Genomic DNA, 22,990 nt, shown 5'->3' on the forward strand with positions numbered 1-22,990 from the left:
GCTCATCCTCCATGGGGAAAAGGAGCATGGCTGTCAGGAGGTGCAGCAGGTGCTGAAGCACCTCTGTGTGCAGCCAGTGCAAGTCCGTGGGCTGTGCTGGCACCATGGTTCACTGGAAAGAAATGTGTCTCCCAGAAAGAGTCGATGCCCTGCTCTAGCATCTGTAGTGTCCCTTGTGGAGGTTGGCACACCTTAGTATGGGCATCTGGTGGTTTTTTAAGGGTGTGTCTTCTCAGGGCTCTTGGAAGGAAATGCTGACCTGAATCCTTGTCTGCTGTGGCTCCTGGAGGCCATTTTGTTGGGAGAGTGGCCAGGCAATCTAGCCACTCTCCTTCGATAGAGCAGCTCAAAAGAGCAATCCACTCTGCAGTCTGGGCATGATCTGTTGACAGAGGTTTTGTTGGAAGATATCTTCCGCCAGACACTTCTGTTGACAAATCACTCTAATCTAGACATAGCCTGAAAGGCTGTATTCAATAGACTTTGCAAGAGGAGGAGACTGAGTAATCCAAATAATGTTGCACACAGAATGAAAACTTTTACAGCCATGAGTAAGGTAGCTAAATCAGGCTAAATTGTAGGTGTAGACCATACTTCAGCTGTTAAATTGCATGGCCAAATGTCATTCTGCTTCAATTTAAAGTGAAGCTGCAACAGAGTAGAATGTATAGCTTGTTGTTTTATTTCAGAATTCCATACTGAAGTGGCTTGGGTCATATTTTTCCATGATTTGGTTTTATGAGTAGGACAAAACTATTACATCCTGATTATTTAAAGGAGGAAGCACATTGTTTCAAAACTTTCTTGTATTTTCTTTAAATTTGTTACACTTCTACCTCTTAAGATTTTATGCAAGTCCATTGAAGTCCATGGGAATTTTTGGATTAATTAAATTATTTTCACTTTGGTGATCAATATTCTTCTATTTTGTAGCTCTTTCCTGACTGAAGACATCATAGGTGAAATCCTGTTGAAGCCAACAGGATTTTTACCATAGACTTCAGTGAGGTCAGGATTTCTGTCTATACCTCACTTGTTCAATGGCTGTCACTTCTTACATGTCCAATGTTTAATTTATATTAGCATGAACAAAACAGAGATTATGTTACAGATTGAATCAGCAACATTCTGTCCTGGTTTTTAATTCTAGACCTTGTATAAATCAACCAGAGTATTTTTCTTTTACTTTGCTTACTCTGATTTTAACTGTGTGCAAAGAGGTATGTCACTTTCCTGAATTTTCCACATTCATCTTAACTGAATACTCTGAAGTCTAATTATGACAATTTAAAGGTCAACGTCATTGACTATTTCACTGGAAAGTCTTGGTTGTATATACTGGCTCTTGCTGGGGGGACACTGACAGCTCTTAATGGTTGCAGCTGCTATCAAATTTAGCAGATGGTTGCTGTCATAGATTTCTGGGAAGAAGAAATGGGTACTAAATATTCTGCCTAAAATTTCAAGGCATGCTCCAATCTTGCCCACAGGGTGGAGAGAAAGATAAATTACTTTCCTCTCCCCACCCTTCACTCCCCTACTGCCAATTTCTGAAAGACTCAGTGATTCCCTGGATTCTACAAATCCAGACACTCAGTTTCAGTCCTTTGTGGTTATCAAATGCTTCAACTGCAGACCATTTTGTTGTTACAAACTCTGATTGCTCTGTAACAACACTTGTGTGTGTGTGTGTGTGTGTGTGTGTGTGTGTGTGTATGATCCTTAAGAATTTCTGCTGCATGTTGAAATTTCAGTATTTCGGTATACGTGGGTAATTTGAAATAAATTGTATTTTTGAAAAGCAGGAAATGTACATAACATAATGTCCATTGTCATGTTTAATTACATGAAAATTTCCATTTTTCAATGTACTTGACGCAAGTATAGAATTTTCATATTGCTGTATCACAGCACCACAAACATGAACTGTTTTGTAGAGCATGGCTTGGCTTTTCAAAGCAGCCTAAAGGAGTTGAGTTCCTAAACTATGTCGATAAGGATTATCTATGAGCTGGTCCACTCACAAAGTTAGATCAGCATAGCTAAATCAGTCAGAAGTATGGATCTTTCACACCCCTGATCAACGTAGCTATGCCACCCTAACCTCCATTTGAGACACAGCCACGTTGACAGAAAAATTCTTCTATCCATGAATTCATCTATTCACTTACCGTCACTGAGGGAGACAATATTTGTATATCAGTAGAAAAAAAATCCTTCCATTGGTATAGGCTGTGTATATCCAATGGGGTCATTCTGTGTCTATCCTGTGGGCCAGCATAACTACTTCACTGTTGCTTCCCTATACAGTCTCTGCAGTGTTGACATACCCTAACTCCCTTGGAAACCACTGCCTGTAGGTCCAGCTTCCTGCAAAGCACACTGGGCTTGTGACAAAAATGAAATAAGAGATGGTCCAAAAGATGGTGGATTTCTGGAATTGTGAAATACAAGTGACATACTAGACGCTAACTGGGATTGTACCATTTCAAAATCAGAGCAGCTATCAAATATAACAATAATTTTATTAATCTTCTTAGAGATTACTTACAATAGTACTCAAACATGATACTCCCATATTTTATCTCTCTGCCAGACAAAAGAAATCCAGGTCCAACAATTACTTAGGAGCAGGGAGCACACATTCTATTTTCAATGTGATGTAAATAGTAGAAAAAAACAAAGTGAATTAATATAATCTATGTAACAAAAGGGTATTTTATTTTTTCAGCACTGCCAGGAAAAAGATTAAGCAATACAGATTTTGAAATATAATTCTTGGACAAATAAATTCATGGCAAACAATGACAAGGGTCCATTTTTAACATTTCCTTAATAAATACTTTATTGGGGGGTAGGGAGTATTTTTTGGATCTATTTGCATTGTTACTAGCATAATGTGGGCCTTGTTTATGAATGGAGTACCTAAAGTGATACTGCAATACAAATAAATAAAAATTAGCAAATGTTTAGTAACTCAATGTTGATTGTTCTACGCAGTTTTTATATCTATTTGTTCATAATATCAAAAGTTACTTTTTATTGATTTAAAAAAATATTCCTGTAAATAGGAAGCTGTATGCTGTTACAGAAACTGGTTTATATTGAAGTTCTGTAAAATATTTACTTTTTCTCTTCAAAGTGTTAGTGTTTGAAATCATTTCTTCAGATATGTCTTTTTCACAAGAGCTTTTATCAAAGGTGTTGACAGAGTATCACCCAGTAATCCGCAGGCTTATCATCAAATTCCACAAAAAAACTCACTTCAGTGATGTAGCAAGAGTTTGAAGGTCATAATAATTTCTGAAGGTCAATTTTCTGAAGCATGGTTCAGAGCTTTTGCTGCATGCAGGAGTGAACTTGGTGTTTTGCTGCAGCCTACTTCAATCAGGAGCTAACTTGTGAATAATCAAGAAATACTTCACAAATACTTCTAAGCTCTGCTTTCCTAATCCAAAGGTGTGATAGGGTGCAGCCAACCATGGTAATACGACTTGGAACAAGTTATTATCAGATAGAAAACATGATGGTAGGCTGAAAGGTGTTGGGAACTTTAAAGATTTCAAATGCTCTATTGAATAGAATATGTACTTTCCTATTTGTCTGTTTCCCCAGAATGTATCATTTCTATGGTGCAAATTTGCAACTGAGCCTTCTGTGTCCAAAGCAAATGAACATGTTGAGGGAGATGGGGAGAGAAGCAATCCATCAAATCTAGCCTGTTTTGTATCATTCACAGACAATTAGTAATATATTAAAGTTAAATGCAGATACACGAAACTATTATGAGATGACCTGTCTCAGTGAAGCATTCTCTTCAACCTGAATCCTCAGTGTCTAAGCCTCTGGGAACTTAGAGTGATTTGTTGAACAAAGAATATAGTACAGTCTAGCAAAGGAATGGGATAAGCAATTACAGATCAGTAAAAATTAATTATTAACTCCCTTTGTGTTGATGTTGAGTCTTAATTTTCATTTTTCATTTTACCTTAGGCTGTGTCTACACCTGCCCATTTGCCCAATAAGTTCCCACTGTTGCTAATATAAGCACAGCTCCAAAGGTAATAGTAAAGATGGAGTTCACTATATATTATCAGCAAGTTTATTGTCAGGAATGTTCAATAGTGACATTTAACATGATTAACCAATTTAATCTAGGTATGGGTGCAAGGGAAGGCTTGACATGACTTTGTTACAAGTTAACTTTAGGGAACCAAGAAAGTCCATGTTTAAAAATGGGAAAGGAGTTGGAGTAAGTTAATAGGAAAGTCTGGTACAGTAGCAAACAGTACAAGAAGAAAAATGAGCCCAACTGCCAGAACTCTAACCACTTTAAGAGGAACAAAAGCATTATCAGCAAGGGCTGAACTCAGAGAGACGAGTAGTTCTCCGCTACTGTAGCAGTTGAATACAGCAGTTACATCTGAGGAGCCTCTGTCTGAGTGTGATTTATTTTATAGTGTTATTGGGAGACAAAGCTGGCATACAGATTCTATTAAAAACAGATGCAGAAAAGGAAAAGACCTATTAGCTTGTTTAATTTATCTCTCTGCCTAGGCAGGACACTTTCCTGGTGTACTAACGTTTCATCCTGTGTAATTTTAAAGGTCCAATTTTTAATTAAAAAACCTGTAACACCTCTTCATGTCATTCCATGCCTGTGTTTACATCAGCCAACCCTGTGACTGAATAGATACACCGGGTATTCATGCACAAAACTGGTCAATCAGTCATATGAATAGCCATTTCCTTATTTTGCATAAACACTTGTAATACTGGGCACACATTACTGCATAAACAGTTGGATTTTTTTTTCTAATTGCCAGACAAGTTTTAATCTGATTTCTTCCACTTCCCTTAAGAAAAATGTCCCAAGGTTTAATCTATATTTTCTAATTTCAAACCATTCCTCCTCTTTTATTTTTCTTTTGGATGATTTCATTTTTCAAATATTTCTTGACTGTTCCTAAATACTTTAATAGTTTCTTAGCCAATCTACTTCATATGTGGATGGGAATGGTAAAACTCCCACGCCGTTTCTGCACAAGCCACTTGTTCTGAAAGCAGCATGCTTATAAATGGCCTAGAAAATGCTTAGGAGTCACAGGTGTAAATTTCTGGTGCCTCATTAGCATACAGTCACATGATTTGGAGTCCGGAAGAAGCTGTTCCAGACTCCAAAACGGTGTGTAGAAGCATATTCCCCATGGGGATCTCCCAGAAGGAAATCCTCCTTCCAGAAGCCCCTTCTTCCTGAAAATTTTCAGAATAAGCGGCATGCATAGAAATGGCCCTATTGAATTCAATAGGAACAGAGATAGGCCAATATTAACCACTTTTGAAAATCTCATCCATCCAGCTCTCTTTTTAATCTTTTGCCACTAGTCTATTATACAGGCTGCTACGCACTTTTAGTTCTTCTTCTCTGAAACTCATTTAAGTTTATTGGTAGAATTCTGATGATGAGGTTCTCAAATCAATATTTAAGATGTAGTCAAATTGGAACTCTATTTGGACAAGCTAATACATCACAGTTGGGTGCTAGGCTGCCTCCTGGATAGCATAGTTGTCCTGTAGCTGCCAAAACTGTCCTACTCTTTGGGTACATCTACACTATGAAAGACAATCAAATTTAATAAAGTCAACCTTTTAATGCTAGACTTTATAAAGTCAAATTTGACTTTCCAAAAATATTGAGAAAATTGACTTAGTGTATCTCCATTGCCTGACCTACATTTGACAGTGTGAGCAATGCATTGCACGTACCTATCCCACAGTGGCTGTTACCCTTTTGCATTCTGGGTTTTTGTGCCAATGGCTTAGGGGGAAAAAAGCACATAAATGCTTGTGGGTGTCTCATGTCATCATCTCAGAGTGCAAAGCATCCACCTCCACCCCTGTTGGAAAACAAATGGCCAGACCAAGTGACTTAATGCCATTTTTGGGCCATTTTCCCCAAGCTTTGGGCCATTTTCCCCAAGCTTCATGCCACTGAAGAGTGCTAGCATGAACCCTCAACAGCTTATAGCCATTGCACAGTGTGTTATGGCCACTTCCCAACTGTCATGGAGTATTTATTTTGACAAAGTCAGTGGGAGGATAAGTTGGCTGAGGAGGAAGAAGATGATTCAGATGATGAAACTAAAGAACTGAACGCAGAACTGCTGGCTGCCCTAGATACATTGCTTATAATGGAGCACCATTTCTGAAGACATGAAACCAGCACACACTAGAGGGACCACATCATTTTGGATGTCTGGGATGACCAAGAGTGGCTGCAGAACCTCCACACGTGCAAGGCCACTTCCTTAGAACTTTGTGATTTGCTGTCCCCTGACCTGAAGTGCAGTGAAACCAGAATCAGACCTGCTTTGACAGTTCACTCTGTGGAAGTTTGGAATGCCTGACAGCTACTGGTCAGTGAGAAATCAGTTTGGGGTGGGTAGGTCTACAGTGGGGGTCATGGTGATGGAGTTATCCAATGTAATCTGTGGATGGCTTTTCAGCCATGGGGTTTCCTAACTGCAGTGGGGCGATAGATGGAATACACATCCCCATCATGGCCCTGGATAACCTGGCCTCAGAATACATAATCTGCAAGCAGCACTTCTCCACGGTGTTGCAGGCATTGGTGGATCACAAAGGTCATTTCACTGACATCTATGTGGGATGGTTGAGAAAGGTGCACAACAGATGTAGCTTTAGAAAATCAGGTTGTACAGACAGCTCCTTGATGGGACTTTCTTCCCAGAGCAGACAATAAATATTGGCAATCTGGAGATGTCCATAGTGATACTAGGTGACCCTCCTTACCCTCTGCTCCCTTGGCTCAGGAAGCCATATACAGGCAACCAGGACTGAAGCCAGAGTGCTTCAACTACAGGCTGAACAAGTGCAGAATGGCAATGGAATGTTTCTTTGGCCACTTCACAGCCAGGTTCAGGTGACTTTTGGCCCATTCAGACCTTTTTCAAGCCAACATCCATATCATGCTTGCAGCATGCTGTGTTCTCCCCAGCATTTGTGAATCAAAGGGGGAAAATTTCATGCTCGCCTGGATGGCAGAGGCAGATGGCATGAGCTGGACTTATGCACAGATGGACACACGAGTGTTCGCCAATGTACATGCAGAAGCAATGGCAATCAGGGAGGCTTTGAAAAATAGCTTTATGAATGAGCAAATAGCCACATGATTCTGCTTCATTTAACTATTGTGATCCCCCCCACCAACAAGGATGTGTGCTTCCCCTTTATGGAATCACCTCCAAATGCACCCCACCCCATGTGAAACAGTAGATGACACTGTAGTTTTCACAAAAAAAAATCTTTTTTTCGGGGAGGCGGGGTATTAGATTTAAGGGATAAGAAAAAGAAGGAAGTCCTGGCATCATGAGTGGTGAATGTAAGCCTTTTGCAGAGAGGTGAGGTCCTGGGCATGGAGCGAGACAGTGTCCTTGCCCTCCCCTTCCCCCCACATTTGGGGTCCCTGACAAAGGCAGGTTGAGTCATATTGAAGGGAGACCAAGCAACAAGGTATGGAGTCCACATAATGAGTCCTGCGGTGTGAGTCCCTCTACAGCTCCAAAATGGAATGCAGGATCTCAGTTTGCTCCCTGACAGCCATCAGGAGCTCAGCCAAATCTTCTTCTTGTACTTGAGCACGTTTTGGCAACACTGAAGTGTCCGTTTTTGGTTAGCAGTGACTCTGGCTCTCTCCCTGTAAACCTCCTCCAGCTGCTGCAGGATAAGCTCCTGTTTAGATCTTTTCTTTCTCCTCCTCAGAGCAACCTTGTCTCCCCTCTTGATGCTGCCTGCTGATGATAGTGGAGATCAAAATTTAGACACAATTTTTAACTTTGACGAAAAACGCTTATCCATAGTATGAATGGATCTCTGATAATCACTGCAACTTTTGTTTTCCAAGGCCACTCTTGGCTTCTTAAGGATGACAATGAATCAATCTCTGCAGAACAGAAACTATTACTTATTCAGATCATTTCACTGGGGACATGGTAAGATCTTGGCAGTTTATGATTGAGGGGGTCAGGGGAGTTTGAAACAAAGCCCTGTAAACTGTACATTTAACACAGGAAAAGCCTGCACTGGACATGTTGGTGTCCAGGAGCAGAGTCTGCACAGCCCGACAGCTGAATGGCAACAGGGGAGGGGTCGATTGCACTGGCCACATAAGCTGTGTATACACGTGCACGCTACTTCGAAGTAGCGGCACTAACTTCGAAATAGCGCCCGTCGCGGCTACACGCGTCGGGCACTATTTCGAAGTTAACTTCGACATTAGGCGGCGAGACGTCGAAGTCGCTAACCTCATGAGGGGATCGGAATAACGCCCTACTTCGACGTTCAACGTCGAAGTAGGGACCGTGTAGACGATCCGCGTCCCGCAACGTCGAAATTGCTGGGTCCTCCATGGCGGCCATCAGCTGGGGGTTTGAGAGATGCTCTCTCTCCAGCCCCTGCGGGGCTCTATGGTCACCGTGGGCAGCAGCCCTTAGCCCAGGGCTTCTGGCTGCTGCTGCGGCAGCTGGGGATCCATGCTGCATGCACAGGGTCTGCAACCAGTTGTCGGCTCTGTGGATCTTGTGTTGTTTAGTGCAACTGTGTCTGGGAGGGGCCCTTTAAGGGAGCGGCTTGCTGTTGAGTCCGCCCTGTGACCCTGTCTGCAGCTGTGCCTGGCACCCTTATTTCGATGTGTGCTAGTTTGGCGTGTAGACGTTCCCTCGCAGCGCCTATTTCGATGTGGTGCCGCGCAATGTCGAAGTTGAACTTCGACGTTGCCAGCCCTGGAGGACGTGTAGACGTTATTCATCGAAATAGCGTATTTCGATGTTGGCTTCACGTGTAGACGTAGCCATAGTGGGCTGGGGATGGGAATCATCCCTGTAAACTGTAAATCGTGGGGGGAAAATTTCTGAGTGGTTCCTCATCAATCTTGTGCAGAGAAAAAGCCAGCAACATGGTGAGAGGGGAGGAAGCCAGGAAAGTTTGCCTCGTGCATGGACCGGGGAGTCATAGAGCCCACTAAGCACATGATGCAGCAGGGTGGTCCTGGGAAATATAAATGGCACAGAGCAGTGTGAAAAACTCTAAGTAAAAATTCCTGTGCTGCTTCTAAGTTTCAAAGACAGACACCAACTTCCTAGGAATAACAGAAAGTGAAAAAGAAAATATGCTCATACTGTGTGAGACCAGGTCTGGAAAATTTGCAAGAATGCTGTGTGGTGCCATGATACCAAATTACTTATTGGTTGCCCGGTGTGGCAAGCTATGCTATCATGAAAGCCACAGTACATCAGGCCTTCCCAAAACCTCATGTGGAAAATAAAAGAGTACCTGGCGGAGACCATTACGGAGCTCTCCAAAAAGGTTAAGCACTCCATCCTCGGAAATATTAACAAACTGTTCTAAGGGGCATAGCTCCACCATGCCTGAACCACAATCTGCTTACAGCAGTTTTAAAAATGTGCTCCACAGAAGTAAACCTATACCTAAACACATCTGCAACCCTCTATAGCATTCTTAAAAAATGCTCACCAGAAGATTTCTCTGCACAATTGCTGGACTCCGGAGCTTCAGGTGTCGATGAGAAGGGACTGTTGGTGTCCTCTTCTTCATCAGCCTCCACCTCTTGCTCCCCCTTTTGGTTCCCTGCAGAGTCCTGAGTCCCAGTGAAGATCAGGGACCATGGCTGGGTCTCTCCCAAGAATGGCATCCAAATACTCATAGTATCGACACGTCTTGAGAGATTACCCAGACTGACCACTGGCTTCTTAGACTTTACGATAGTTCTGCTGGAGCTCCTTAACTTTTACTTGGCATTGCTGATCATCTCAGGAGTAACCTTTTGTGATCATCCTCCATTAAATCTTTTCATAAATGTCTGCATTTTGCTTCCTGACTCACAATTTGCTCAGCACTAATTCCTCTTTCCAGACAGAAATGAGATCCAGGATCTCATTATGGCACCATGCTGGAGCTCTCTTGTGACCCTGAGAACTCAGATCAGAAGAATCCTGAGTACTTACGATGGCAAGATGGCTAGATGCGGTGCAGTGGATGGCTCCTGAGGTGTGATCCTGAGGTGCGCTGATGAGGTATGCTATCCACACTAGTCAGAATGAAAATAGATTCTAATTCCTGTTACCTAATTCAAATGGCCAGGCTTTCCGTTACCTACTTTCTGCACACTTGAAGATAAGTGGATGTGAAAACAGCCAACACTGTTTCCAAACTAGCATTAATCCGACCCTTTAAATTCAAACTTGGTATTATGCCATATTTGGATGATCTATGCAAGAATGTCAGTCTTAGCGCTGCTTTAAATCGACCTAATGGTATTCACAGTGAAGACAGTCACATTGTAAAATCAAGCTAACAGTCTTAAAATTGACTTTATGCTGAAGTATAGATATAGCCTTTGTTACTGAATTATTTAGCTATGTCCAGACCACAAGGAATGCACCTGGTTTTCCGAGAACGCTTTCAGAAAAGCAGCCATGTTCTTCCTCTTAAGTACAATTTTACTGTTTGGGCTAAGCCCAACTCAGCGGATCCCGGCCAGCCACTGTTGTGATGTGGGGCTTTTATCTTGCTGTAGACAGAGGGGTTTCTTTAAATATGTGCCTGCATTTACCGTGATCATGTCAAATCTTTTTTTAATGTTATTTTAATTTACGTTTAAGGCTGATCTCATATCCTTAGTGTTGAAAGGTGACGTAGTATCTTGGAGATCAGCCTTCAAATGTAACCCACTCTTCTTTTTAATGCTTTGAAAAGATTTTTAAATAACAAAGCCACTCAGAGTAATTCATCTTTAAACATGTCAAGATACTTTAAAGTTAAATTGCTTTTAGCAATAATCATTTTCAATTACAAATTAATTTTGATTTGTTGTCCTTCCTGTCATTGGCAGCATTTGACTAGAATGAATAACTGTGGTCTATAGATTACAGTATCTGACCTACACCTAGCAATCCATTAAGGATATTTTTCAAAAAAAATAAAAATGGACTTTAAAAGTAACTCTTGCATATAAAATCACAATAGCTCACAAAAGCCAAACTCAATAACAGTTGCTTTGTCTTCTTTTTCAAATCCCTTTTTTGCATGTCAGAAAATGAAGCTGAATTAAGATGACTCTTCCTCTTACTTTGCATTTTGATACTGCATAACATAGCAGGATGCATTTTTAATGACAAAGTCAAAGCAAAGAACACATTTTTTGTGGCCAGCCCATGGGTGAAATTCTGGCTCCATTTAACTTCCTGGGAATTTCCCCAGCGACTTTAATAAGACCAGGATTTCATTTCATTCCTTTAATCATTTGAAGCTATTGGATGTAAGAATGTGATTGTTGCCCTTCCCAGGACAAAGCCTGAAGGAGTTAAGGTGGTCCCATTAAGTATCTACACTGCACCTGGAGAAGGAGACAGGGAACAATGAAGACTAATGACAGATGAAGCGCTGCTGGTCAGGAACAGAAGGGGCTATATAAAGCTCCATAAGACAGTTCAGAAGGCTGTGGTCTTGCTTAGGGTGAGAGAAGGCAAGGCAGGAAGCAGCAGCACAAAACTACAGTAGTGTTGTTTTGCTGTGGGCAGACCTTAACTGGCTATAGGGCTGCCAGGTAGGAACTCAGTGTAGAGGGTAGGTTCCCTGCTGGCTACTGGCCAATTGTATTGTAAAAGAGCAATGAAAGGAAAGATTGCCTGGGACAGGGGATCCTGTGAGACTCTGATATATGCCATCCCTGTGGAAGGGGAAAATTAATTACTTGACCAGTGGGCTAAGCCACAAACCAGAAGCAATTGAGGCCCAAGTGACTGAGATAGGGAGAAGATGGAGTGAGTAGACACCTTAAAGGGCATCAGAGTGGCAAAGATAATTCCCATATGTGGTGAAGGAGGTGCTTCAGCACCCGGTGACTCACCCCTTATATCCCAGCTGTTTCTCCCATACCACTGCTGGCAGTAAATGGCATGATGAAATCCAGATGCCTAGAGGCATTATTTCAGAACTGCTGAGAAGGAGAAACATTTTGAGATGCTTGCTATGACTATACAGCCTGCTGTCTCCCCTGGAAAAGCGTAAGTTATGCCTCTGCATCTAGTCTGATTAGGAAGCTCTATGCCAAAGGAGGTGGAGCTTTCCCATCAGCATAACAAAACCACCTCCACCATGAGCAGCAGAAGCTCTGTTGGCAGGAGAGCCTCTCCTGAGGACACAGCACTGTGCGCACAAACATTTGTCAGTGTAACATCAGAAGGATATTTTTGCAGACCCTTGTAATAAGTCATTCCATCATAGGCTGTAGTACAGCCAGAGCCTAATACAGTGGCCCTTTGCCACATTCCTTTTACTTCCCTGACCTGTATGTGTCAATAAGTCATCAAGCCAACAAATGCAGACTTAGCTGCTTGTGAATTGTGACAGAGAGGTAGCAGTGTTGGTCTGTATTCTAACAACAAACCAGCAGTCATGTAGCAATTTAAAGACTAACAAAATAATTTATTAGGTTATCAGCTTTCGTGGGGTAGACCTGGATCTGGATTGTGGATTTGCCCCATAAAAGTTCAGGACCTAATAAATTATTTTTTTAGTCTTTAAAGTGCTACATGACTGCTTTTTTATCTGTGTTAGGTATGCAGCTCTCTCAACAGTAGCAGGGTTTTGCCAGACTATCTGATTTTCACCCACAGAATCCCCATTTCAGTTAAGGATCACGTTTTATGTGGCTAGTGGGGCCTCCCCTCAGGTGTTGTAATGTTGGCCCTGGTGCATGGGTCATTGTATTGCTCAGATACAGCCCAACAATTAGGGCTGATCCCAGGAGCTGGCCCAATGTTCCCTATAATTTTTTTCCATCCATGTATGGAATAATTTTTATGTGCACCAAGGTACACCAACATTAGCAACAAAAAGCTAGCGGAGGGTGTCAGGCTAATCAGCCGAGTGGCATTTGAATCTCTCATGAGCAGCTGCACAAAGGAGCTTACAGAAAACACTTGGCTGGGCTACAACACCCCTTACAGTGGAAAATTTTGTCCAGTTAGCCCAATGACACTGGATCTACAGAAGTTTTGATGTAAATGTAGATAGGAGTGACTCTGCAATTCCCCACTCCTTCCCCCCAAGCATCCCACTACTCTGGATTAGCCACTTGAACTTTTGTTAGCCATTGGCCATATAGGCAGGTATGGTTATATCAACTGAAAAACTCAAATGCAGCTAAAAATCTTGCAGAAAAACCTGGTCCTTTAAGGGTGTACTGTAAGACTGTGCTTCCATAGTATTTAAAGAAGTCTTCATCCACCTCAAAAGACCAGCCATAGGTGTAAACCAAAACCCCACAAGCTGTCCCCACCTTCAGGAAGCTTGAATCCAGAGCCAAATTTCTGCTTTTCTTTTATTTCAGTAATATGCTGATGCTGATCCCTGAATTGAAAGATCCCCTGGAGCTTTGGAAAAGTTTGGCTTCAGATCCACACATTATAGAACTCTGGTACATCTCCACAAAAAGGAAGCGACAATAAATTTTATAACTGGCATGTAGCACGCTAACATCTGGAAGGCAGATTCTGCCAATTCTTTCCTCGCTATTGTCAACCCTAAAATATCCATGAAGTCATAGAGTACTTGCAGAAAGCCTGTCAAAATCTATTATTATTTCAATCAGATCTGAATGATGTGGCTCAGGCAGGATGATTTATGTATGGGTGAGCCATACATTTTTAGAAATCACTGGATTTTAAAATGCAGGCTACAGTAAATCAATTTTCTGATTAATATAAAACTGGTAAATTGGGCACCTAATGTGAGAGTTGAGAAAGCTATCATTTGGATGCAATTTATACATACTTGGAAACACAAAAGGCTGTCAGTAAATGAATACCATACAGGATACTATAAAGTGTTCCTTTACCCACACTGACCTCTTTCATATACTGTTAGGGTTAGGTGGTGTTGGTACCATCTATTGGTAAGGTGAAGCAATGCTTCCTATTATAAGACTGTCTCCAGCAGCTTATAACTTCACCAAACTTCAGTCCACCTGGCTTTTAGTTGAGGGGCAGGGGTGGATGTCTAAAGTGGGGAGACAGTGGTCTGCCTAAGACTGATTTTTTTAGAAATGTTTTAGCAAAAATGATCCAGCCAGTTCCAGAAATATTGGGGAAATGTGTTCTTTTGCATAAGTTGAAATACTTAACCATTTCAACGAAAAGTTTCAGAAACTCAGGCTTCAAAATTTGTCAGTGGGGTGGCTGGGTATCAGCAACACAGCCTTTACTCTTCTTATAGAAAAATACCCTAATTTTGACCAAGTTATAGGTCATTCAAATGCTCACAGGTCACCCATGATCACTAGTAACTTTATAGCATTCAGAAGATAAAATCTCAGAAGAGCCCTTCTATACTAGGAATGTCCCAACCCAAGCCTGGAAGGGAAAGCAGGACTTTCCCTGAAACTGCTGTTCCAAGCTGCTGGGGGCTGCTAGGCTGCCTGACAACAGAACTGAGAGCTAGCATTTCTGTGCTGTCAGAGGGTTAACTGATGGTAAGCATGGAGGATACAGCAATGTAACTGGAGAGGGAACAAGAGCTGGATATGAGGGCAGGGAGGAGTGCAGCAGAGGGATCAGTTGAGGCACAGAGCCTGGCTGGAAGTCATAGTGAAATGACCAGAATAAGGAGCTGGAGGGAGGAGACTGAGGCTGAGAGTGAGCAGGGAAGACTAAGACTGGGAAAGGAAGCCCAGAGGAGGAGACTGAATCTGGCTGTACAAAGTGACTGGGATTGGGATAAAGAACCCCGAGGAAAGCGGGACAGGAAGCCAGGTTAGAACTCTTCAATCAGGCATCAGCAGGGTTTTGTATAAAAAAAAGAAACATGAGCCAGGCCCTGAAGATCATGAGATTGTCTTAAAAAACAATTAATTTAAGGGCATTTTATTTGCCTTCTGGTGTTTGAATATTGTAATAGGGTAAGCCCAGCATGGAAAGAAGGGAGAAAGGTTGTTCCGGACGCAGCCCCAGATAGGAGTAGAAAGGAAATAGCTCATTAAGCACCCTGGTGAAAGCATCAGGGAGGGACTGCAAAGAATCAATGAAGGCCAGCTGATCTCACTACTCCACCCCACCCCACGCTGTTTGGCAGAGATTTTAAAAAGCTGTCCCAGTCAGGGAAAGGAGGAGACAGAAGAGGTAGGGAAGCAGGATATTCACACACAGAAGTTTGACAAAGATAGGGGGAGTAGCTCCAAAAAGGACCGCCTGGACTCTCCTGCCCTGTGGAGAATGAAAGCCCAGACCATAGCTAAGGGGGAAGAACTGATCAACCAGTCAAGAGTGACAGAGGTGGGTGCATCTTAAACCCCCCAGCCAGAGGGAGAACTGCCAAACTCTGCCAAGACATGGTGGGGGGGGGTCCCTGCCATAGAGTTCAGAGTTTTCAGCCTTTACTTCCCATCTGCAACTACTAAGAAGTTACTTTTTATCTGCTGTAGAAGTTGGGATACAATCAGACAGCACTCTTGTGCTTTCCAACCTGCCAAGCATCATGCATCTTGTATGATGTGTATGGAAACCACCCTCCTGAAAGCCAGTTTGAATGCTTCTCCGGCAAAGGGACTACAGGCAGTGTAACTTAAGCTTTTTCCAGCCATATGAGGATTTTTTATTATCCATGTGTACAATATATTTTATGTTCATGTGTGAATGTCCACCACCAAAGGAAACATGAAATCTATCTGTGAGAACTCTGCTGATCAGCTGGGCTGCATTTGAATTTTTTCTGAGCAAATGCACCACCACACAGCTTACAGGTAACTCTGGCTATGAGTGTGTCCTGAGCTTACAGTTCTAGGCCATCAGAGACCCTGAGGAACTTACTACCAAGCAACCAAGTGGCCTCTGTCTTTCTGTGCTGGATGTGGATGGGGAAAGTGCAGTCAGTGTGTGTATGTAAGCACTGTAGTTGTGGCTGTGGTAGTGGTGGCAACATCATTGACAAATTGCAGTAGTAAAGATAACAGACCTTTCACTAAGACCCGGGTTCTCCCATCTGCCATCCAGTCTGCACCCTGTCCCCAGAACACAACTTCCCTTCGTTCTCTCCCCCAACCCGATACCTATAACAGCCCCCAGGTATTCTGGTCACCTGCCTAGCAAACCTGTCTTCCCAAACACTTGCTGCTACAGGCACAAGCTTTCCGCAGCACTTACCCTTGCCACTTCTTGTATCAGGGTGGATTGTGTTTAAATTGAAATTAAAGGGGACATGCAAATCATAAGCAAATGTGCTCTGATTAGATAATTTGCATAGGAACATTGATTTGTATATGCCCTATTCATTCCTGCTCAAGCTTTAACTCAACCAGATGGTGCATTTTTAAAAGCATGCTATCTTCTCTACATTAGACTTTAAGAACATGATAGTTAGAACATATTAGTTAATACCTAAGCACTGTGCCTTTAAATAATCATCCACAGAATGTCTCAAAGATCTTGCCCCTTTAACACCTGGCCTATCTCTGAGAGGTAGGTTGACCTAGTTAAATCACAATAGGCAGTGAAAGTTCACAATCCCAAGAGCTATAGTTTGATTGCCCTAGCCCCCATTACAGGCACTGATAGGTGGGTGGAGAATTCTTATACTGTACTAGCAACTGCCTTTTCAGGGAGTTGGATTTATTTTTCAGGGAGTGGATTTATTGCATAGAGACTTTAGAGACAGAGAGAGACCCTTCTGTCACTGTAGCAAGTGTCTTCTCTAGGGTGCTACAATGGTGTGACTGTAGCATTTGTAGTGTAGACGTAGTCTAAGACTACAGATAACAGGGCAAGAATTCCTACTGGGAGCTAAGTACTGCAAAGTTAAGTAAATCAGTTATGTCTGAAAGCCTCTGCTGGAGTGTGATTCATTTGACCATTTTATCTAGATTCAAGACACACTGTCAGAAGGTAACTGAAATGACAACTACTTACAAAGCAGCAACGGGTTTTTACCCTGGAAGTGTTTCTGAAAAACTGTTTCAGAGAACAGGGTGTTCTTGTTTGTGGCTTTTGAAGGAGACATATGGCTAGCAACTCTAAAGGTACTGGACATAAAAGGACAGCTATCTGTGCCCTTGACACATGCTAACAGACAAACTGAATGACTGCAAATCTTTGGACAAAACTGAAACGTTTGATGTATATTGTATACCACACAAAGCCCTTCATTTTCAGGGAAACATTTTTATGAAAACAATCAGGACTCATTAGAGTCAAGAGATGAAAGGTTGACTCAGCTGCAACTTATAACGAAAGTCCGCCTTACCAAACTGACAAGTTCAAAGAGAGAACATTATTACCATTTGTTTCTTTTTTTATATTTTTTAAAGTTATGAAATTAGGGAAAAAAAGTCAGTGTATGAACATTACATAACCAGACTGGCTACAGGCCAAGTGAAACAAACATGTTTATGAAATTAACATCAACATGGTAAACTCCTAAGAGGGACAAAAATGGGAACTGTTAGCCAGATAAAATCAGACACTAGTGAAGTCTGTGAGAAAGCAGGATTCCAGGCAGCAAGTGAAAAGATAACAACAGGCAGGAAGCACATGCAGTATGCTGTTGGCAAGCATGCAGATATACAAATGCCCAGACTGTGTTACTGTGTACAACAAGCAGAAATGAAAGCCCAGACAAGTGGGCAGACAAAGAAACAAAGTAATAGAACTTAGGTGGAAATGAGAGTAGAACAGAAATGGGTCTGGAACAAAATGAGAGTGGGCCAGCAGAAGGGAAAATGCCATATTCAGAAAGGTCAAGCATTTCTTTTGCATATGCTGGCTGAGTAATTGCAAACCTTTAAGGGGTTCGCACACACTCGGGCACAGAGAGAGCCACTGAGCAGTACGCCAAAAGAGGCTTATGCACAAACTGCAGATACTCTGAAGCTAAAAAGGCCCTGAGTCACAATTGCTATGTCTACGCTAGAGAGTTTTGTTGACAAAACCCATGGAGCGTCCACATTCGCAAGGTGTTCTGTGGACGGTAAATCAACAGAATGAGGAACTTCAGTGTTCTGCCACTCCCTGATGAGGCAAAACATCTCTGTTAACAGTCAAGCCACTCTGGATGTTCCTGGTGGACCTCTGTTGACACACAGGGCTTGTGGGACACTGGACAACCCTGTCTGCTTGCTTCCAGTTGGCCATTTTGTTGAGAGAGCAGCCGGGCAGTTTGGCTGCTCTCTGTCAACAGAGCAGATTGCTCTTTTGATCTGCTTGGCAGTCTGGCCGCGGTCTGTCAACAGAAGTTTCCTCTGTTGACAGAGAGCTCTAGTGTAGACACAGTCAATATGGAGGTATATTTTTGTATAACTGACTCAGAACAGAGAAAGCATTTGACTAACAAAGCATCTTTAAAGCTTATGGAATGGGCAAATTGGCAAAACACAGTGGACACTCACTACAAGCATCAGGAACAAATGGCATGTAGGCACAAAAGGAAATGAACGAGAGAAGTATTTAAAAAATCCTCCATCAAAACTTGGTCTAAGTCTACATGTCCCTAAACTCCTCAAAAATCATACTAATGGAACCATCAAACCCAGACTTCACAGATGAAAAAATATAGATTTATTTGGACAGAGTAGGTGCTTGCTAGGGGATATTGTAAAACTTTGTTGATTCAACTACTGAGAACTTACTTTGCAGTGAAAATGTAGGTAGAGTGGATGTAATGCATGAAGGAAGGAGGAATGAAAATAGCCAAGGAATCAAGAGAAATGAATTATTCCTGCATTTGCGATGGAATACTGAAGTTACTATGTAATATAGATATGACGAGAGATTTAAGCCAAATGTTATGGAGAGACCACTACAATTGTCCCAGTTTAGCTTACCTAAGTCGCAAGGTAAGCCGCCAACATTTCTTCCATGTCATAGATGCCCAAAGTTACATGACAGAAATATAATCCCCCTTTCCCAGAGAACCATATTAGCTGATACAGTAAAAAATGAGCTAGAATGCATCTTTAGATGCCAGCTCCTATTACTGATCATACAGAACCTCATCATTCAAAAGGGAGGACTGGAGTGCACAGCTGCATTCCCAGCCCTTTCGAGAGGTGTACTGGGCAATATCTTCCTTGAATGCCTAGTTGTTCTGTGTTCCTCTTCAGAGGACAGAGAACGTATATTGCCTTGCATGGATATTTTGAGACAAAAAAAAAAAGGGGAGTTGATTGTGCAGAAGTAAGCCATTGATAAGCATGTTACGTGTTCCATTGATAAGCATGTTCCATTGAAAAGCAAGTTCCCTCTGTGTCCATTCTGCTAAGGATACAAGTTGGTTACAGCCCTTGCTCAAGATCTTAGTTTGATAGCACAAACATTAACTCTGAAGATCTCCTCCAGTTCAGTCCTCAGTGGGATGGCATCAAACAAACAAAGCAAAAACTGATATAACTGTAGAGCACCCAATGGTGACACTGTTGTAGGAATTTTTAAGGGAGAAGGAAAGAGATTTTTCTCCCAAAGTTCTTTGCCTGTAACTGACACTATGGCTGCCATATGTTCTGCCCTGGGAATGACACCAATTACATATTTTTATACGTGGATAAAAACTAGGGGTTGTGGACACAAAATAGTCTTCTAAAGTAGACTTGTTTTCCAGGTGCTTCATAGAATCCATAAGGTGTATATGAATGATGATTTAGCTCTAGAGGCTGTCTCTGAAGTACTAAGTACTTCCATAGGGTTATTCATTGCAGATGCCAAGTGAAAAAAATTGCAGTGATGGGTCAGTTATTCATATTCATGGAGGAGTTCAGCTACAAGCTTTAAAATGGTGGGATCTTTTCAGCATCATCTGCTTCATTTAAAGGACAAAGTGAATACCCAGCTGTGAAATCTATATAGTTTTATTCTCGGGTTGCTAAAAGGAATATATGTTTGACATTCAGAAGAAAGTATTCTGGTGCTGTACATTTGTGGGATCCCTAATCTACTCTCCCACTGACAAATAATTTAAGGAAAGATTCTGTTACTAGATACGTGTTTTCCCATTGAAGTCAATGAGGGCAGAATTTAGTCTTTATCACTTACCACAAAAAGCTCCCTGAGTTCCATCCAAAGGGTGTTTAGACTTTACATCTATGAACAATTGATTGGGTGAGATTAACAAGCCTTTTCTGTTCTCCCCCCACCCCCCGGCATGGTTTGAGTAAGGGCTAGACAGAGTTAGAAAGGATTACTCCCACCTTCCTCAACAGATAATGGGAAGGTGGGAGCTCTCAAAACTGGGTCGGTATTGGTCAGCAGAACTGCCTGGAGGGCTGCATGGGGTAAAGTAAACTGAAGTCCGCAAAGAAGAGAAGCATAATAGTAAGAGACAGGTAGCCATGCTACTCTATATATTATGAAAACAAAAAAACAGTCCATTAGCACTTTAAAGACAATTAATTATTTAATTCTTGACTTCCCCCTGCGTCCTTCTGCTCTCTGATCTGCTTACCTTGAAAATAATTTTTCCGATTTGTTAACCTTGATTATTATTTTTGGTTCTCTGTGCCTTAAATATTGAGTCTGTACTGGTCTGGCTATGGTCTGAAGAAGTGGGTCTGTCCCACCAAAGCTCACCTAATAAATTATTTTGTTAGTCTTTAAAGTGCTACTGGACTGTTTTTTTGTTTTCAAAGCATAATAGTGTGTAGGTAGCTTCTGGCTGAAAACAACTCAGCTTCAGTAATGTCCAGTTTCAATTCTGAATAAAGGTTTAAATAAACTATTATTTTATGCAAACCATTTCACCTGTCCCTACCACCTGTGTGTGACCATGTTCCTCGCTAATTGCACACACTTATCATAGAGACAGTGGCAAAAATTCTCTCCTCCTCTTCCACCCCCTCTCTCCTGGAATCTGGCTTTAACTGGCCAGCCAACTACGACCATTCACGGCAGTGAAGCTGGCTTAAAGTGCCCTCCCCTGGCACCAGCATAGGTGTAGCTGGCTTGGGGGAGTACAGGATGGAATAATCATGTAGTATTTTTAATTCCTAGCTGTTACAGGGCAGGGTCTCTTAAATTGCTCTTACTTGTATCAATGAGCTGAAGGAGGCACACATATGCTGTAAAAATCAGGGAAGCATACCTTTCTCTCTGTCTTATCCTCCAGTCTGCCTTGCACCAAGCATATCTCCATGCATAAGAGAATCTGGGACACCGTTTACTTTCTAGTGTGCTACATTTAGCAGGTTGCTGCCTAATAATGTCAATGTTTGTCCTAGTTGCCTCAAAATTTGGGGATCTAATATCAGGACATGGAAAGTATGCTGCCAAGAATGAGCAGCTTTAGCAATTTGGTTCCAAACATTTTGCTGAATATAATTACAGAACCTCTTGTATTAAAGGAGACTGACCTGATTCATTGCTAATATGCTCTCTTTAGGAAGCTTTGAAAATGTCTCTTTCAGGGTTGAGAGACACAAGAAGATCAGTTGTCTGGCTGTAGAGGATAAAGTGTTTTGTGGCAGTGGCTGAGCACAAGGGAGTGTTTTCAGTTAACAGCAGAATTTCTGGGACACCACATGAATTAATCTCTGTGAGGGAGTGAAGGAGGGCCTGATTCCCAGGTCTTAAAGAAAGCTTCTGGGCCTGGCTAGTCCCACCCCACTTTACCTGCAACATGTGCCAGGGCTGGAGGAATGAAAAAAGTAAGGAGCCTGGGTCTATTTGTGGCTTACTAGCAGGGAGGCAGGAAGAGGTTCAGCAGTCTCAGGACAGGAACCACAGTCTGTCTCTTCAGCAGCCATGGGAGCAAGTAACCTCTCACCATACTCATGTGGGAAAGAGGGAAACCCTCTAAGAGACCACAACTGAGGGGAATCTGATCTATTGGGGTCACACATCAAACTTTAAGGACTAGTTAGGGAGTGGTTCGGGAAAACAGAGGACTAGAGTCCCCCCACATTTCTGCCTGGCTCCTTTGTGATCTAGCCACTAGACCACCCAGTCGCCCAAGGCTCGACTCGATATGTTTAACTTTTCTCAGAACATTAATATGAAGCTGCAAAAATGTTAGCTTTAGCCAGAAAGAAAGGCTAAACACTTCACCAGCTCAGATTTTTCTCTGAGACATTTTATCCATCTTTATAGTTTTCATTCAGGTGAATATATCTGCCCTGTGATATATCACAAAAGGGAAAAGTTATCAGAGTCACGAAATGCTTTTGCATCGCTTCAGGAGGGGTAAGATATAAATCCAGTTTTGATAACACAGTCTCGTTATTCACTGATCCAGATTCTCATATTTCATAGTTAAAATGCATACATGTGCAAACATTCTGGCACTTGTAGTCAAAATCCAAATTGATTTTGTATAAATTCTAGCCCATTGGTGTCAGACTTGGTGTGTGGACAACACTGGAGGCAGAGCTTAGAAATACACTGTTGCTCCCCAGGCCCTGGAGACCTACGTCATTCTGTTTGTCTCACAAAAGCATTCTGAAAGGTCCCTGTGGGATCAGCTTATTCCACAGGCGTCGATCCAATGAGACCCCAGCCATTATTCCTTCTCTCATTCTCTTTTTCTCTTAATTTGCTTCTATGCCACTCTGCAGTGAATTTATGTGGCTTATTTATACAACAGCACATGCTTGTTATAGGGATCAGCACTTCCTTTTCTCTTCCTGTTGCCCAGCTGAGGACACAGAACCATGACCGGGCTTCTAAGAAAATAAAATCTTTACTGCATACATTGCACCAGCAAACTGAATAAGGAATTTGCCAGACAGCACACATGTCAGGGCTGTTTGGCAAAAGAACATTCAGCTGCTTGTTCCTGATCAGGATCTGCTGCTGCCTGCAGTTGACAGACACTAGTCTATGACCAAGCAGAGCTGAGGAGAATGAGAGCTGAATGCTTCCACATCACTCCAGCCTGAGCCGACCGCTGGATTTTTCCCTTCCCACCCACAGAGAGC

The sequence above is a fragment of the Carettochelys insculpta genome, chromosome 5, assembly GCF_033958435.1.
Source record: "Carettochelys insculpta isolate YL-2023 chromosome 5, ASM3395843v1, whole genome shotgun sequence".
Classification (NCBI taxonomy): domain Eukaryota; kingdom Metazoa; phylum Chordata; order Testudines; family Carettochelyidae; genus Carettochelys; species Carettochelys insculpta.